The sequence below is a fragment of the Euprymna scolopes genome, chromosome 33 (assembly GCF_053919585.1).
Source record: "Euprymna scolopes isolate OS-2025 chromosome 33, ASM5391958v1, whole genome shotgun sequence".
Classification (NCBI taxonomy): Eukaryota; Metazoa; Mollusca; class Cephalopoda; order Sepiida; family Sepiolidae; genus Euprymna; species Euprymna scolopes.
The window spans coordinates 28666365-28686614 of NC_136514.1; the positions used below are offsets into that span (position 1 = coordinate 28666365).

At 37.0% G+C, this 20250-nt stretch overlaps 1 protein-coding gene and 1 long non-coding RNA gene across 4 annotated transcripts in view; one reads left to right on the forward strand and one right to left on the reverse strand.

Annotated features, from left to right (window-relative positions):
- The window catches only part of LOC145258183 (uncharacterized), a 56279-nt gene extending 49466 nt beyond the window's left edge, over nucleotides 1–6813 (forward strand). The window contains exon 3 of the long non-coding RNA XR_013864067.1: nucleotides 5335–6813. This is a non-coding gene — a long non-coding RNA (uncharacterized LOC145258183). The remainder of the gene's footprint in view (nucleotides 1–5334) is intronic.
- Nucleotides 1–20250, reverse strand: part of LOC145258182 (uncharacterized) — a 156875-nt gene that overhangs the window by 35443 nt on the left and 101182 nt on the right. The window lies entirely within an intron of this gene.

The window sequence follows — 20250 nt, forward strand, 5'->3', positions numbered from 1 at the left end:
AAAAACGGTAATTTAATATATATATATATATATATATATATATATATATATATATATATATATATATATATATATATTAAATCCCCGAAACAGTGTTTCATGGTAAACAACTGATGATCCCTTGAAAAATAAATTATTGGTATTATAGTAAATTCGAGAGCGAGTTGATGCAGTGATTGCAGGTGACTTACTGACTAAATGGTTTTCTAACGAATGATAAAAAAATATTTTTTTTGTTATAGTTTTAAAGGTTAAAAACTTCGAAGACTATATATATATATATATATATATATATATATATATATATATATATATATATACACAGTCCTGGTCAAAATCATAAGACCACTTAAGAAAGTAAGCGTTTACGCATAATATCGAATTTTTAATCAAACAAATGGTTGAAACCATTGCCAAAACGGAAAATATGATGGAAAAAAATTAAATCTGCTTCATTCGAAACCTTAACCTTGATCTAATAATTATTTTTTAAAAAACGCTTACTTTCTTAAGTGGTCTTATGATTTTGACCAGGACTGTATATATATATATATATATATATATATATATATATATATATATATATATATATATATATATATATATATATATATATATATATATATATATATATATGGGGTTGTACTGGCTTCCTCCAAGGAGGAATTATCTAGGGAATATCAAATTTACAAGCAGCCCCCTCCCGGTTTCATGCATATCTCGGTCAGATCACAATCATAACAATACATTGGTTCTTTTTTTCTTCTTTTTTTACATTTTCACCCCAAAGAAGGCACAGTGCCACTTTGATGTAGTAGGTTACTATCAGAGACATAAGTTGCAGGGATACTATGTAGGGAGTTGAGCAGCAAGAAGATGTCTTCTCACATTACACTTGAATTTCTGCATGTCAGTACAGTTGGGGAAGCAGGAACCCGTAAAAGGGAGTTCCAGAATGTAGCAGTTTTGGGGAAGAAACTATTAGAAGGCTTTCTTACATCTAGGGATCTCAACTGTGAAGGGGTGGGACTTTGCTACTTGTCGAGTTTGACGGGCATATTTACGTTGAGGGGGTTACAAGGGTTTGTAGTTTGTCAGAGCATCCACTATTAAAATACTTGTAAAACAGGTAGAGGGGTGCAACATTTTGTCAGTGGGACAGAAGTTGAAGCCAAGATGACAGTTCAGGACCTATTAGGTTGGCGACTCTCTTTTGAATACCGTCCAGGACTGAGAGACCAGTAGCAGATACACCAGCCCAAATGTGACAACAATGATCCATATGTGAGCTTATGGTGGCCGTATAGAGGTACAGGATACTTTCAGGCATAAGTAACTTTCTAGCACGGTAGAGGGAGGAGGCTAATGGGGTGATGATTGAATAGGTCAATTCTTTCGACAGAATTCTTGTAAACTGCTACCACAGAAACAGTTTTCCAGCAGTCAAGAAATCAAGATTCGTTAAGGCATTTGTTGTAAAGTTTGGAGAGGATTAGAACAACCTCAGTGGAGCATTTTTTAAATAGTACAGCTGGTATGAGATCGGGTCCAAATGCTTTTTAGGTGTCTAGGTTTTTGTGATATCATGTACTTGAGGAGGGGTGATTTTCAGATCATCTAGTGTGGTGTCAGTCCACAAAGGAAAATCAGAGACGGGGTGGTTTGCTGGGTCCAATGTAGAGTTTGAAGAAAATTGACTGGCAAGCATGTTAGCCTTCTTGGTTGCCATGCAAACAACCTCATGATTGTTGGATAGTGGGGGAATTGTTGATTGCCCATTATTTACTACACTGTTGCAGATTTTCCAGAAATCATGAGTTCCCAATTTTTATGCTTCAATGTGTTTTCCGGTGGTTTCAGTGTATTCTCTCTTAGCTGTCGCTATTTCTTTCTTACAATTGCTTCTAGCTTCTATAAACTTTTGTCTGTTTGTGCTGGACTTATGTCGGATAAATCTGCAGAATGCATGCTGCTTTTGAGCATTGGCAACTGCACAAGTTGAAGTAAACTATTGGGGTGGGGTTTACTATAGAAATTCTGCGTGGGAACATGAGCTTCAATAGCCACTTTGAACCATTCAATGGTCTCATTTGCGCACTATCTTCACAGGAAGAGAAAAGATATTTTCCCATGGGCTATCTCTGATGAGATTCCTGATGGCTTCCCAGTCAGTCTTCTTATAATACCTTGTTGTTTTGAGCAGTGGCTCTTCAGCTTTGAGTCGAGATTTTAGGGCGATTATCACAGTGTGATTAGCATTCCCAAGTGAGCTATGGGCATTCGTTACACAACCATTGGAACTGTGGTCAGAAATAGATCTAGAAGTGAAGCATTTTGATCTTGCTGGTCTGTGTTATGCTACCAGCGGTATCTATGTAAGTAGAAAAACCAAGCAAATCAAATTACTGTGGTGGACATTAAAGTCACCAAATACATGTACTTGCATGCTAGAATCAAGAGAGAGTGCTGTATTTATGCTGTCAGAGACTTGGTTGATTAGAGTACAGTCCTAAGGATAGCGGTAAGAAAACTATAAGTAGCTAACGCTATGTTGCAGGTTAAGTCTAAAGCATATAAAGACCTGGTCGTCTGATTCTAGTTTTGATTCTCTAGTCAAGGGGAGAGTGTTTCGAATATAGACCCGAAGTCCGTGCATATGTTTGTCGGAGTCCTTACGGCAAAATGGGAGATATTCAAGCATGTGAAAGTGGTTAGAGGGGATGAAGGAGTGTAGGTTAGTTTCACTTAGCACCAAGATATCCGGGGTGTTTGCTAGGAGAAATGATTCAGCTTCTAAATTAGTTCTAAGTCGGTGGATATTCGTGAAAGCAAGCCTCAAGGGAGCAGGCAAATTGGTTTTGTTTGAGTTTACACCTGGTTTGATCGTAATTTTTTTATTGAACTGCCATTTTATTTTATTTAAATGTTTCAGTTTAAGAATGGGAGGTGCTGGACAAAGTGGTTGTACAGAATACCGAACATGAAACACAAGTAGACCATTAACTGACTCTTCATCTACAGGATTGTGGCCTCAGGAAAACCCACAGGAGATGGGTGCAGGGTCCCTTTCCATTCTTGACATGACACTACAACCATCCCGATATTATATAACTGATGATGGAGCAGCCGCTCTAAGCGCTATTAAAGAGTTAGGGCTCCTGTACTATGCCGGAAACAGCAGATAGTAACTGTCAAACTGGTACCCTCATTTGTTAGACAAAATCAACCCAATCCAATTGCATTGGCATATATGGCACTTGTTAGATCATTGAAGTTAAGCAATGTGGAGTCTGGTCAATATAAATAGGTGATCATTTGGGAATGTCAAGTGCTGTATGTAGGAGGACGTCAACTCTCCCTGCAAGAACTGCAAAAACAAGTGTCATCATCTCCTCTGGTCAGAAATAGGTTAGTTTGGAAGTAAATTTCTAAAAGTCGTCCAACACGTGCCAGCACATAAAATGGACGTTAAACTGAATATTATTATTATTGCTGTGGTTGTTGTTGCTATTGATGGTGATATGATGACGACGACGACGACGACGACGGCGACGGTGATGATGATGATGATGATGAAAGAATGGAAAGCACACTTGTAAAATGATATTCTTGGCGTTTCATATAAATACAAAATTGAATTCTGAGGAGAATGCTCCTACAAGAGTTGTTCAAATGTGGGATGAAGTGATTCCCACGAACGAGCGCTAAAAATCACATGACTTTAATTGCTACCCTTTTTCTTTCTCCACTTTTTGGTTGAAATTCGTTCTCTTCATCAAGTCAGTTTTCAAAGAAACGTATGAACTCAAAATATTTTCCAACCAATGAAAATCGTTTTAAACCCCAAGAAATAGCACGTACACAGAAAAAAGGTAAGCCAATACAAAATCAGAAACTCCTAAAAGAACGAATCAGCAAAATCAGTTTTCTCCAGACTTCAATATCCCATACCTGGAGGAATACAAGAAAGTTGCTTAACAACACCCTCTTCTGGGCGGGAAGGCAAGTTACAAAAAAAACAAACAAAAAAAACTCAATGACTCACATACCAGCCTGCTTCGTCTCGCGTACACATTCCTACACATTAGCAACAGTCAGGTGAACAGAAACGAACTGCTATTGAAATCTACATATGTATTAACAAGAATAAGGTAAACCAACGCACGCACATACACAATGCCATGCTGTCAAACACTCACTTACATATATTACTTACACTATAAACATATTGACTTACACATTTCTAACACTTGTAACTACCTCAACTTTTTTCATCAAACACGTGTTTACATAAATGACTGAAAATAACAGATACATTCTTATGTCTTGTATAAAAAAATTTTGTTCTAAAATTTTGTTTTTCTCAATTTCTCTTTTGCAAAACTCTGGCCATGTTTTTAGTTAGCACTTGCTGTCTGGTGACCCTTATCTTCTCTTAATGTGTCATTCCTTCTTATTTTTATATGCATGCATGTTCGATATATACAAACCTCAAGGAGTAATGTTATGTAGTCAGGGGATATATTTGGGTTTGTGTGTGTATACATAACTATGTATATTGATGTCTAATAGTTATGTCAACTTGTGTATAACATTTAAGGGACTGTTCACAAGACATATAGGTCCTGGATATGACCTTAAACTATATCCGATGTTGAGGCCCCAGCTTGCGGGCTTGGGCATTGCTCCCAGATCCACACTGATCCGGAGTGGTAGTACCTGTTAGGGTTCCAACTATAGGTTAAATAGAAACCGACTTTAAAAAAAAAACCCAAATATATTCTATCAAAATTTTTTTATTCAAAATCACTGGATTTGGCGTTAAATAACCTTTTTTTTCTTCTTTTTTTTTTTTTCTCTTCCTTTGAAGATTGTAATGCTGGGTATGGGGCAGCCAAACCAGCTGCCAACATTGCCCTGATTTTTATTGAAACCAACCGAGAGCTCCTTTTAGTATCCTCGATGTTCCCTTAAGTGCAATTGTCTGAATCTCTTTTGCACTTGGTTCACCAGGAATATTAGTTAGGTAGGACTTCAGGTTCTTCTTCATAAGTCCTGTGGCACCTATGATAACTGGTATGATTGATATCCCGTTAAGATTCCAGTTTCTTTTCATATCATACATGAGACCTTGGTATTTGGTCTGTTTCTCCTTTTCAGCTCTGTTCAGACCGCCATCATTAGGAACACTCACTTCAATCAAGGTTGCAACTCTCTCTGACTTATTCCATATAACTATGTCAGGTTTCACTGCAGCATTTTCAAGGTAGGTGGCTGTAGGGATTACATGGTCGTAATGTATGGTATATAAGTCATTTCCAACTGTTCTTTCAGGTTGATGTTTCCAGGACTTGCTGCTGATGGGTTGATATGTGATAAAACAAAAGCAACCAACAAGACATATACAGATTGCAAGACATTCTCATCTGATACGTTCCATTCAGCTGGTTCTTGGTTCACATATTTGGAACATCGGACTTGGAATAAAGATCTTCAACTTCTCCGACGAAAGAACCAACACAGAAATCATCCATAAAATATTTGCATTTCTATTCCCAGTAATCCCTTTCTTCTTAAAGTTGCAAGCACCATTCTTATTCCCATTTCCAGTTTCTTGGATCCGACCTATCTCCTGGTCGTTCAGAGAAACCCAACTTCTCTTGTCAGCTCCAAAGACTCAACTCAACTAACTCAATCTCCACGTCGCATTCTAAGATCACATCATCTTAAGTGACCTCTATGTCAGACTATGTAAGACTGCTAGAGGTCAGACCTATTTTTAAATTACTGTTATTAATTTAATTGTTCTAAAACCTATTTTGTTTATATTATTTCTCTAAACATTATATTTCTAGTTTATATTCATATAAACATTTATTTCAACTAGAATTTAATTTCAAACAACCAATTTATCCTAGGCTAGCAAGGTTATCTGTCATTTTCCGGCATTGCTTATGCTACAGTAACACGCCTATGTGAAAATGGTAAGCGGATGCGAACTCAGAAACTCTTATGAAACAAGCAGCTAAAATCAATTTTCTCAAGACTTCACCAGCCGCACTTGCATGGAAGAAGTCCAGAACGTCTGTGAGACAACCACCTTTGGCTTTTGGTCTGAGGAGGGGGAAAAAAAGGACTCAGTGACTCACATACCAGCTTGCTTCATCTTGTACACACCTTCCTACACATTAGGAACAGTCAGGCAAACAGAAACGGACTACTACTCACATCTATGCACCTACTAAGAAGAACAAGGTAAACCAACACACACACACATACACAGTGCCACGCTGCCTAATACTCATACACCTATTCTGCTTAGATGCACATTATGAATATTTTGACTTGTGCCTACTAACCCAACTTTCTTCATCAAACACTTGTTTGTATAAATGACTGAAAATAACTTTTATATTCTTATCTCTTGGGATAAAGATCTTCAACTTCTCCAACAAAAGGACCAACACAGAAATCATCGATAAAATATTCACATTTCTATTCCCAGTAGTCTCTTTCTTCTCAAAGTTGCAAGCACCATTCTTATTATCATTTCCAGTTTGTTGGATTCGACCCATCTCCAAACCAATGCACACACATACACGATGCCACGTTGCCTAATACTCATATACCTATTCTGCTTACATGCGCACATATTCACACTATGAATATTTTGACCTGTGACGACTAACCCAACTTTCTTCACCAAACACGCGCTTGTATAAATGACTGAAAGTAAGTTTTATATTCTTATCTCTTGTATGAAAATGTTTTGTTTTAAAAATACTTTTTAATAAAATTTCTCTTTTTACAAAACTCTATTCATGTTTTAGGTCGCGCTTGTTACCTGTGTAACAAAGCACAGATGCACGTATGCAAATGCATGCAATATGACGCCACCGGCAAAAAAAAAAAGAAAAAAAGAAAACTATAAAAAGGAGAAAGGAAACAATCACGTTAGCGGTTAATGATTACTACACTACCACCTTACGGTCATTAACTCTTATCCTCGAGTCGCCTTCGACCCTTGATAAGTGGTGACTGCCAAGGAAAAAAAAAAGACATGAGAGATATGGATGACGTTCAAGAAGACGATCACAGGTGGGACATCACGGTGGGAACATAACAATAAGGAAATAAATGGTGTTATACAGCAAAAAAAGCAAGTTGAAGTTTTTTTCTATTCTTTGTCTGCTTTGCGACTGAGGCATACTGCATGTTCGTTCCCGGACAACGTTACACCTGGTGACCCTTCTATTTTCTTAATGTTTCATTTGTTTTCATTTTTATATGCATAATGTCTGTATTTTATTCCTTCGTTAAAACATAACATTTACAAACCAAATCCATATTAAATATCAGTGTGGTTCTTGGTGATACACAAAGACATTATTGTCGTCCAAGATAGCCTCTACCAAGGCCAGGGACCATGCCACAAATATATAGCATTGTTGAAATATTTCATCCTCAATAATTTCCTCCACTCTCTATCTGTGCCTAAATCTAAATACAAAATCCATAAACAAAGATTCTTTCCTAGAACTGCCAACCCGTGGAACTCTGTTCTGCTGGCCTATTTTCCCACTAGCTATAACATGGTCGTCTTCAAACCCAATGTAAACAAATTCCTGTTTAGCTGTCCTCTTAAATAATCAAATTGTACCACAATTTTCACCAGTAACAATCACTATACTGTTGTCTCAGTGACCACCGTAGACTCATAGACCCTTATCTTCGAGTGGTCTTTGGGTCTTGATAACAGGTGACTTCTTGTAAAATAACGTCAATTAAATGCAGGAGAAGTAGAGGAATATGAAAAACGATTCAAACGTGTTATATATATTCTTTGGCATATAAAATTCACATATAATTTTGGAAGAAAGCAGGAAAATTTTCTGAGAAGGAAATGATAAAAGGTTGTTGCTAAATTTGTGTGCAACAAATGTGATGTGAAGGTTCGTCTGTTTATGGCAGGGCGTAGTTGCAACAGTTCACAGTAGCATGAGCATGTTAAAAGACTTAGCTCTGTGATTAGAGTTCGACATAAGTCAGATCAAAGAAGAAGAGGAGAAAGAAGAGATTATACTTGAAACGCCTAGATTGATGAGATAAAGAGGGAGGTGTTTGGGGTAAGGAGTAGTGAATACAGGAAGGAGGAGGGGGGGGGGAAGGAAGACTCCTACCGGTTAATTTAAAAAAAAATATATTTTCTTGCTTTCTATGAATCTTGGCAAATTCTCTAGGGTCGTCACGTGTAGAACTTTGTCTTCAAGGAAGATACTTTTAATTGGGTTAAAAATAAAATATTGCAGTATTTTTTGATTTTACCAATAATGCTGTGTGAGGCAGTTGTTTTAAAGAAATCGCTCCAGACAAGGCAAAGCCACTTGATGTAAGAAGCTTATATATATATATATATATATATATATATATATATATATATATATATATATATATATATATATATATATATATATATATATATATACTAGCAGTTCAGCCCGGCTTTGCTCTGGGCCTATGTACTGTTCATAACTTGCCCTATGTGTGAATGCCCTTAATGTAAAATTTCAAATGTTTAGACCAGAAATTGTCTGAGTAATTTAGTAGAGACCGCAAAGGTAATTATTTTTTTCAACTTTGACCCCAATTTGGTTTCAAATCAAAATAAAAAGTTTGACCCATGTTCATGTTACTTACATATAAAATTTCAAGTGTTTAAACCAAAAATTGGCGGAGGAGTTTGGTAGAGTCTGCAAAAATCAACTCTTTCAACTTTTATCTCTTGGCATCCAAATGTTCGCCCCAAAACTGATTAAAAAGCTTGTTGCATGTCTTTTATGTAAAATTTCAAATGTTTAGACCCAAAATTGGCTGAATAGTTTGCTAGAGACCGCAATGGTCAACTCTTTTGAACTTTGATCCCTCGGCAGCCAAAATTTCGGCCAAAAACCGATTAAAAAGCTTGCCCTATGTCTGAATACACTTTATGTAAAGTTCAAATGTTTAGACCAAAAATTGGCTGAGTAATTTGGTAAAGACCACAGATGTCAAACATACATACATACATACATTTATATATTGGTAGCTCAAATTTTCGACCCAAACCGATTAAAAAGCTTGCCCTATCTCTGAATACCCTTTATGTAAAATTTCAAATGTTCAGACTAGAAATTGTCTGAGTAATTTGGTAGAGACCGCAGAGGTCAATTTTTTAAAAACTTTGACCCCAATTTTGACCCCCCTTAACATTTATTGTTTTAAGCTCCAATCAAATCAAAAAGTTTGATCCGTATCCAAGTAACCTACATCTAAAATTTCAAGTGTTTAGATCCAAAATTGGCGGAAGAGTTTGGTAGAGTTCTCAAAGGTCAAATCGTTGAACTTTGATCCCACTGACAGCCAAATTTCTGGTCAAAAAACGATTAAAAACATTTTCCCAAATCTCAATACCCCTTATGTCAAATCTCGAGTCTGTAGACTGAAAGTTGACAGAGTAGTTTGGTAGGGAAATGTACACACACACACACACACACACACACACACACACACACACACACACACACACACATTTTCACTTTTATATATATACTAGCATTTCAGCCCGACGTTGCCCAGGTGTTTGGAGGTGTGTGTTGAGCAAAAAAAAAAAAGTGGTTGTAGGAAGGCCGGCTCGAATGGGGGGAAAAAACGTGACGTCTTTGCTGTTACGACCACTACCAAACAAGAGGTTATCTAGGTTTAAATTAAGGCTAGACAATCGAAAAGAGGGGATGACTTTCGAAAATATTTGTGAAAAAAGCGACCCCACCCTGTAGAAAAGTGCCCAGTTGAGGGTGAAGAAATTAATGTTTTTAGCCAATTCTTCGGTTTTTGTTGTCTAAAGGGTCGAGCTTCAAAATGATACTGATCTTGTAAAAATCCCTTGCCTCTGTCGAAAGTTTTAGGCAGACATTCAAACATACATACATGCATTTATATATTGGTAGCTCAAATTTTCGACCCAAACCGATTAAAAAGCTTGCCCTATCTCTGAATACCCTTTTTGTAAAATTTCAAATGTTTAGACCAGAAATTGTCTGAGTAATTTGGCAGAGACGCAGAGGTCAATTTTGACTTTGAACTCTATTATGACTCCTTAACAATTATTGTTTTGGGCTCAAATGAAGTTATTAAGTTAGATCCATGTCCAAGAAAGCTATATCTAAAATTTCAAGTGTTTAGACTGAAAATTATCGGAGGAGTTTGGTAGAGTTCTCAAAGGTCAAATCATTGAAATTTGAACCCTTACAGCCAAATTTCTGGCCGAAAACGGATTACAAAGATTTTCCTAAATCTCAGTACCCTGTATATCAAATTTTGAGTCTGTAGACTAAAAATTGACAGAGTTATTGTTCACAATTTGATTAATATATACAAAATGTTCCTTACCTTACTCTTTTATTTATTTTTATATATAGTATGATTCTTGCAAAATATACGATTAGGAGATCACCTCATTTGCTTATTACATTAAGAAAAGTCGATTTTATTAAATAGCGGTATCTTAGTTAATGTTTCTAGTGAGAGAATTGTTTTATGTGTTCTATTTAAAATTGATATTTAATAAACATTAAACAATAATTATATTGATAACATATTTAATTTAATTTATTTGAAATTATTATTCCAACATCGATCTTTTAAAAACCTTTCTTTTTAAGATTTATTTGCCCCTAGAAACTTTGGAACATAAACAAACAAACTATTCACTAAATAAAATAATTTGGTAATCTCAATAAGTTTCTAGCTTGAAAAAAAATAACTCCGTTTAGATAGAAATATGTTGGCTTTTTTTTTTTAATATTCAAACAAAAAACACTTATGAAAAATCTGAAAAGATTTTATTTGTTTGTTTTTATTATTCTGTCAACAACTACACAGATAAATTTTTACAATGCGACCCAGTGTCGTTTAGCACCTAAAAAAAATAGAGATCTACTGTCCTCCTTTCTAAATTTCACAATTTACACTTTTTTCCTTTTTTCACGTCAATCTCATTGATTGCAAATTTAACTTTCTAATTAAAAAAAAGTGAATTTTTATGACGTAACCCAGCGTCGTTTAATCCCTAAAAAACATGATCTACTTTTTTTTGCTTAATATGTTTAAACAACCTTTATGAATAATATGAAAGAAGAAATTTTGAAAAAAAAAAATTAACATTTTCGAGTGGAGGATGACTTTTCTATATAAATTTAATGTAAAATGAGCACCCCCTTTTTGGCCACCAAGCGTTCAACGAGACGTGTCACGTCTAGAATTTTTTCAAGTTTGGCGATCGAAGTGGGGGGGGGGGACAAAACATGACAAATACAATTTGATCTTTTTTGGTGGGGAAGGGGCGGGAATTACATGTGAAACATAAAATAATGATAGATATTATTAATGTTTATGAGACCATTCTGTACTTTCACCTAACAATTTCATAAACAAAACGAACCCCCAAAATATAACCAATTTCAATTTTTTTTGTCGGAGGGGGGAGGAGGATTACATTAGGAACATAAAACGACGAAAAATTTAATTTAATTGCTTTTGGAATTAATTTTTGGTAGATCTTCATTCTTTTTTAACTCAGGAAACCAAACAGAATTTCTAACTGACCCTTCAGAGAGTTGAAATGTTGTGAGATCATCATCATCATCATCATCATCATCATCATCATCATCATCATCATCATCATCATCATCAGTTTTACATGATGGCATGTGTTGGGTGGCTTTCAGAAATTGTCTACCTATAAACCTGTTAATGTAGACATTGGTTACCTCCCTTGCTTCAGTTACATGGTTACCTCCCTTGCTTGTGGTGATATAAATAGGAGTCGGCCATCTTGGTTTAGTTAGTTCGTTCGTACAGTTTAGACAGACTACAAGTGTCTTAACAAATGGTAGCAGAGATATCCCTCTGTGTGCGACAAAACGAAAAAAAAAAAAAAAAAAAAAAATTTTTTTTTTTGTACAGCTTGTCTGTAGCACTAGACAGATCGGTTATCGGATATGGCAACTTCGAACAAACAACCTCCATTGTTGGAGGGGGAGGATGTTTACGAGAACTGGAAACAAGACGTTGAAATGTGGTCGTTGTTCACGGATCTTTCTGAGGAAAAAAAAGGGCCAGCAGTGTTTTTGACGCTACCACCGAATATTAGAGAATGTGTCCGTGAATTGCCAACAAGTGACATCGGCGGACGAGATGGCTTGAAGATCTTAATAAAGAAACTGGATGACATATATTTAAAGGATGAACACACGCGCGCTTACATGACTTTTAAGGAATTTTACACTTATAAAAGATCGTCAGGTACCAGTATAAATGACTTTCTTGTTCGTTATGAGTTTTTGTACCAAAGATTAAAAAAATTCCACATTATTCTACCGGAAGGAGTGCAAGCTTTTCTTGTTTTGAACGCGGTTAACATATCGGAAGAGAACGAAAAATTAGCGCGGACAACGTGTTCTGTTTTGACGTATCAAAACATGAAGGAATCGATAAAGAAAGTATTTGATGACATTTATCGTGATGAAAATGTACCGGCAGTGAAATCAGAGCCCGAAATCGTCAACTATAATTATTCTAAACCGGGTAACAACAAAAGGCGTTTTCGTCGAGGACAATCTAATCCATGTGACCGAAGTGGAAACGTGTTGTTGTGTTACAAATGTCAGTCTCCGAACCATCTAATTAGAGAGTGTCCTAGAAATACGCCCAGGTTTACGGAAGCGACAGAACAAATACACATTACGTTGTTCATTCAAGAAAATATTTATTTGAACAGTACAAATGAAAAAATTTCAAATCTTGTAAAGGAAACATTTGGAATGGCAGTCTTGGATTCTGCTTGTACTCGCACACTGGCTGGCGAAGTGTGGCTTGATGTTTATTTAGATACTTTAAATGAAAGTGACCTGCAACTAGTGAAGTATACGAACTCAGACCGGAGTTTTTGTTTTGGTGATGGAGTGGCTGTCACAGCAATTAAAGTTGATGAATTTCCGGTTACACTCGGAGGTATAAGAGTTTATATCGAAGCAGATATTGTGAAAAACGACTTGCCTCTTCTATTAAGTCACAAATCAATGAAGACAGCAGGAATAGTGCTAGATTTCCGGAAAGATATGTGCTGGATTTTTGATAAATGTATTGAACTAAAGACCACAACTTCAGGGCACTATTGTCTCCCCTTAACAAATAAGTTGTTGGATCATAGTGGTACTAAGAACATTGTATTACATGTTCAGAATTTTGGTCAGTGTTCTTTCACAGAAAAAAAAAAAAAGCAGAAAAACTTCATCGATAGTTTGCTCATGCTTCGAAGGAAAAACTTGTTTCCTTGGTTAAAAAAAGTGGCAAATTCAATGACAAGGAATTTATAAAGGCGATTGAGGAGGTTTGTGAAAACTGTCAAATTTGCCTTAGATTTAAAAAAGCTCCACTGCGACCGGTTGTGGGATTGCCTTTTGGCAATAGATTTAATCACACAGTTTGCATGGATTTGAAAGAGTTCATCCACAATGAGGTGTGGATACTACATCTCATTGATGCCGCTACCAGGTATTCAGCGGCAACATTGATCAAAACAAAGAAGAAGGAGGAGATCATCAAAAACATCTTTATGATGTGGATTACCTATTTCGGATCTCCTGTTCGTTTTCTGAGTGATAATGGGGGTGAATTCAACAACGAACACTATAGACAGATGAATGAAAAACTCAACATAGAGACCTGTACTACTGCCGCAGAAAGCCCATTCAGCAACGGTACTGTAGAACGTCATAATTTGATAGTTGCTGAGGCAATGAAAAAAACAATTGACGATGAGAAGTGTGAACCTGAAATTGCCTTGGCATGGGCTATTTGTGCAAAAAATGCCCTCCTCAATTACTCTGGACACAGTCCAAATGAACTTGTATTCGGTTTCAATGTAAATACACCCTCAATTCTGACAGACCAGTTACCTGCTATGGAGTCCTCTACTACAAGTGACATGGTGAGAAAAAATTTAAATGCTCTCCATAGTGCAAGGAGAAACTTTTTGGAAGCTGAGTCCAGTGAGAGAATTAGGAGAGCTCTCAGGTCTAATGTCAGAACTTATGCTGATGAAGATTATGCTACCGGAGACCAAATCTATTATCGGAGGCAGGGTTTTAAAGGATGGCGTGGTCCAGCAAAAGTGTTAGGCAGAGAAGGCCAGTTTGTCTTAATCAGACATGGCGGAGCATTTTATAGGATGCATCCGTGCCAATTGATGAAAGTGAATAAAAACAACGAAAAAAGAACAAAAAAAGCTGAAATGCTGGGAAACACTACAGAAGGGAAGAATGAATACCTTACAGTTGAGGAGGAGGAGTTGCAGAATCAAGTGGTAGAAAGTGAAGATATAGACAAAGAAGAAGTTGTTGATAGTTCTACCAGTTTAAGAGATAAGACTGAAAAACCTGGCCGAAATAAGACCATAACTTATAAAATAAATGGAAGTGGGGAGTGGAAGAAAGGAAAGGTTATGTCAGTACAGCCTAAATCAACTGGCAAATATAGTCATTGGATCAATATAGAACCTGAGGATGAAAACGAGGATCAAGTTTGTATCAACTGGAATCATATTGATCATTGGAGAGAAGTGCCCCAATATACTGAACAGGAAAATGTAGTCCTGCTCACCGCTGAACAAGAGCAGTCGAAAGCTGTAATGGATGCCAAGCATAAAGAAATAAAAAACATGAACACCTATGAAGTATTTGAATGTGTGCCATACACAGGTCAAAAAACAATATCCACAAGATGGGTGATTACTGAAAAATTCAAGGATAATCAGAAAACAATGAAAGCTCGCCTTGTAGCACGAGGCTATGAAGAAAATAGTAATCTGAAAACGGACTCCCCAACATGTAGCCGTGAAGCTATGCGAATGGTCATGCTAACCGCATCAATAAAGAATTGGATGCTGCAGACCATAGATTTTACCTCAGCCTTTTTGCAAGGTGGTATTTTAGAGAGAGATGTGTACCTGAGGCCACCATCTGATGTTTGTCCTAAATCTCAAGTGTGGAAATTAAAAAGATGCATCTATGGATTGAATGATGCTCCACGGGCATGGTACAAGAGAGTTACTCAGGCTTTGATTGAATTAAAAGGAGTAGCAAGTGCTTATGATAATGCATTGTTTTTGTGGCATGATATTAAAGGAAATTTGACTGGAATTCTTGCTATGCACGTGGATGATTTTGTTTTCTGTGGAAACACAGAGTTTGAAAGGGATGTGATTGCAACATTGAAAGAAAAATTTAAGGTGGGATCTCATGAAAGTGGAACATTCAAATATGTTGGACTGAATGTTAATCAACAGGAAAATGGGATCACTGTAGAACAAGATCTATATGTATCTTCCATATCTCCAATAGAAATAAGCAAAGGGAGGATACTGAGGAAAAATGATGAACTGAATGAAGAAGAAAAGCATGAGTTGAAGAGACTTGCAGGTCAGATGATGTGGGTTTCAACTCAAACACGCCCTGATATAGCTTTTGATGTGTGTAAAATGAGCAACACTGGAAAGCATCCCAAAGTAAAAGCCTTATTTGAGGCGAATAAAGCCTTATCAAAATTGAAATCCAAGAAGGGTTCTATAACATTTCCAAAATTGGGAAAGCCCTCAGATTTACACATTTTGTGTTATACTGATGCCTCTTATGCCAGTCTGGAAGATGGATCTTCACAGGGTGGTTTTGTTGTCTTTATTGGAGGAAGTACTGACAAAATGGCCCCCATGTGTTGGGCGTCAAAGAAATTGGACAGAGTGACAAAAAGCCCATTGGCCTCAGAGACTCTTGCTCTGAATGAGGGAGCTGATGCTGGTGTTCTGACTGCGGTTATGATACAAGAGGTATTTCAGTTATCTAAATTGCCAGACGTTCTCTGCAAGACAGATAATGCATCACTTGTGGAGACATTGAATTCCAACAATCTGGTAAGCGATCGACGATTGAGAATAGATGTAGCAAGGCTGAAGGAAATGAAGAGTAGAGGAGAGATACAGATAGAATGGATCAAGGGTTGTGATCAGGTCTCTGATTGTTTGACCAAGGCAGGAGCTTCGTCTGAGCTTCTAAGGGACTTGTTAAATCAGAAATAAATTATTCACTTGAGGACAGCAGCAATGTTAATGTAGACATTGGTTACCTCCCTTGCTTCAGTTACATGGTTACCTCCCTTGCTTGTGGTGATATAAATAGGAGTCGGCCATCTTGGTTTAGTTAGTTCGTTCGTACAGTTTAGACAGACTACAAGTGTCTTAACAAATGGCCAAGTCTTTATTTATCCCTCTTTGTCTCAAGTCTATCCTTATCACTCCCCCCCCACCACGTTTTCCTTGGCCTTCTCTCATAAACTGGACCTGCTACGTCAACTGCTCTGCATTTACTGACTCAAGAACTCTCATCCATTCTTCCAACATGGTCATACAATCAAAATCTCCTGTTTTGCACACACTTTCTATACTGTCCTGATTCAATCCTCTTCTGAAGTCATCTGAACTAAGTCTGTCTTTAAGACATCTATATATATAAAAGCGAAAATATATGTATGTATGTATGTATGTTTGTGTGTCTGCTAAAAACTTTCGACAGACGCGACGAAAATTCAAAAACTCGGTATCATATCGAAGCCTCATCCTTCGCTTGAAAAATATGGAAAAATTGGCCAAAAACGTTAACTTTTTCACCCCGAAATCGACAATTTTCGACAGCGGGGGGGGGGGGGGTCAACAAAAACGGGTTTCTCGTAACGATGCCGGATTCTACGCATGCGTCAGATGACGTCATGACGCTGTGACCTGATTTACTTTAAATAGTTGAAAAACCGAACACATTTCATCTACATCACTTTAGCGCAGTTGATTAGCGTGTTTGTTCATTATCTAAACATTTTGGGTTCGAATCGTGGTGTGAGATGTTTTTTTTCTTAAATTTGAATATTGAACCCTGTGTTATTTAAGCCATTTTTCACGTAACGTTCGTTTTCCTGTTTTTTTTTTTTTTTTTTTTACTTTGTTTATTCTTAGCGACACCCCAAAACACCCGGGTATCCACTGATTTTTTAAATTTTAATATCGAAACAGGCTTATTTAAGCCATTTTTTACCTGTTCGTTTTTCTGTTTTCATCGTTCGTTTGCCTTACGTTAGATTTTTTTGTGTTTTTTTTTGATGTTTTGATTACCCCTACCCCCCGCTTAATTAAAACGTTGAATGCTTACATCGTCATTGTCGTCGTCATCGTAACGCTCAACGACTTTCAAACATCTTTCACTAACTCATTCTGGCTGGCCGATTTCATTTTCAAACTTCGCCTCAGGGCTTCGGGTTCGATCCTACCCCCCCTCCGGTTTCTTTTTTATTTAACACCACACACACCTACAAACACCTGGGAAACGCCGGGTACCCCTGCTAGTCTATATATATAAAAGTGAAAATGTGTGTATGATTGTATGTATGTATGTGTGTTTGTGTGTCCGCTAAAAACTTTTGACAGACAGAAGAAAAATTCACAAACTTGGTATCATATTGAAGCTCCATCCTTCGCCCGAAAAATATAAAAAAATTGGCCAAAAACGTTAATGTTTTCCCCCCGAAATCAAAAATTTTCTACAGGGGGGTGGGGGTCAACAAAAACCATCCTTTCCTGATGACGACGGGTTCTATGCATGCGTCAGCTGACGTCATGACCTGATTTAGTTTAAATAGTTGAAAAACTGACTGAATTTCATGTACGTCGTGTTAGCTCAGTTGGTTAGCACGTTGGTTCATTATCTAAACGTTTTGGGTTCGAATCGTGGTGTGAGATGTCTTTCTTTTTTTTTTTCGATTTTTTAAATTTAAATATTGAACCAGTGTTATTTAAGCCATTTTTCACGTAACGTTCGTTTTTCTGTTTTTTATTACTTCGCTTATTTTTAGGTTTTCATTAACATCCCCGACCACACACCCAAAAACACCCGGGTACCCACCGATTTTTAAAATTTTAATATCGAAACAGGCTTATTTAAGCCATTTTTCACATGTTTTTTTTTAACGTTCGTTTTTCTGTTTTCTTTTTTGTTTTTGTTTTTTCGATTTTTACATTTAACATCGTTCGTTTGCCTTACGTTAGTTTATTTTTTGATGTTTTGATTACCCGCCCGGGTTTGTTTTTCTGTTTTCTTTTTTTACTTCGCTTATTCTTAGTTTTCATTAACACCCCCACCCCCTCCAAACACTCGAACAATGCCGGGTAACCCCCCCCCCCACTAAGCAGGGTTTTTTAACGTTTGTTTTCCCGACCACACACACCGAAAAACACCCGGGCAACGCCAGGTACCCCTTGCTAGTTTAATATATAAAAGGCAAAATGGGCGCTCGCGTTTGTGAAAGGCTTGTGTCAGTTAGATTCCGGGAGAAGTTTTCTTATACTTCCTAGATCATAATGTCTCAGATTCGCAAACAGACATCGTCTCTATCTCTGATGCCAAAAACGATTCCTTTGATCATCTTTTTTGACTTGATTTTGTTTAAAACAAAATTTTCCACTGCTGGTAATAATGATTGAATGATAAATATTTACTGATTTAAAATAACCAATAAAACCAAAATCTATAGACCATCCCCCACCACAAGAGTGTTTCTTACGTTTGAGAAGATATCTGCACACGGAACATGTGTTTTTAAGGTAATTGGGGGGAAAAAATAACTTTAAAGTTAAATATTTATAAAGATTTATAGAATTTATATAGAAGGACCATAGTATGCAGCACTGCCTGTCTTTTTCTCTACTGCCCAGTTAGTGCAGAATGTAACAATAATACAAAGGACCGTATAAAAAATGTTAGAAATTGTTGTACAACCACATGCTTCAAAGACATACCAAGAAGAAGTACACATCAGTATGTACTTGTGTATATGTGGAATTATATCCCATCAGACAGTAACAGAAAAAAGATCTGAAATTATAGTAACGTCTTTGATAATTTGGGCAAGCAGTTTGTCACCCGGTGCGAGAATCAATCTGCAATGTACATCACCTGACCACTCTGCCTGGGTGGCACAAGTGTACCTATTTACTATGCTTCCCCACGGGACAGAGTTAGACACCAGGGTCGTTTTTTAACGTGGAGAAAAGGTACAAAAATAAAAATTGTCTCAGTCGTGGAGGATTTCTCCTCCAACGAAAGAGAACAAGAAATAGAAGTGCAGCATCTTAAGAACAGATACTACACTTTGATCTTGTAAGTGTATTGATGGGCAACTGAGGGTGTGGGTGCCACATATCAGGGAGGATTTGGTAATTGTATCAGAATCTGGAAAAATATTAGAATCGTCCCATCACTAATACATATTTATGTAAATCTACATATTTAATCATCTGTATGCATTAGGCTGATTTGTTAATTCAAATAGCAATCCACAGATTGTGTGGAGGAAGAGAGGGTTATTTTTTTCTTTATTTCACCATTAATACTCTCGACTGCGCATAAAAAGCTATTGAATAAAGGAGAATAAATTACGGTTCTGAATTTTTTGAGATAAGGGATGATTGTATTATTTGGATTAATCGGACTAATGTTCTCACCTTGAATTTTTCGGTCGATACAAACTCCGACCTTCCTCAGGTGCAAAAGTTAGTAAACCACCATGGCGACAAGATATACCTGAGGAGAGTTGGAGGTTGCATTGACCGAAATATTGTGCAAATAACACTCAAGATGAGAGCAGTAGTCCAGATAATCCAAATAATATAAACAACCAATAAGTTGAACGAGAAATTTCCTTTTTGGAACTTATGAAGGGCGTGCAATAAGTAATGCCCCTGACCCACTTCCCATAGCAGTAGAGCAACGAAACTTGGTACAGTTATGAGTCTTTCTCTACATAGGAACTACCCAGAGTTATGCATTTCTCCCATCGTTTGATGCAGCTTTGGAGTGGAGGACGTTTTTGTTGAACACCCTAGGTTGGTCCTCCAACCATGACGTGACTTCAGAAATCAAGGCTGCATCATCTGGGAAACGCTTTCCTTTCAAAAACAACTTCATGGCTGGGAAGAGGTGAAAGTCAGAGGGTGCAAGGTCAGGAGAGTAGGGAGGATGGGGAAGGATTTCATAACTACACACCCGTGCTTTTCATCTGGCGCTATGCGAATTGTGGACCAGAGCATTGTCTTATAGGAGGAGGGTACCTTTG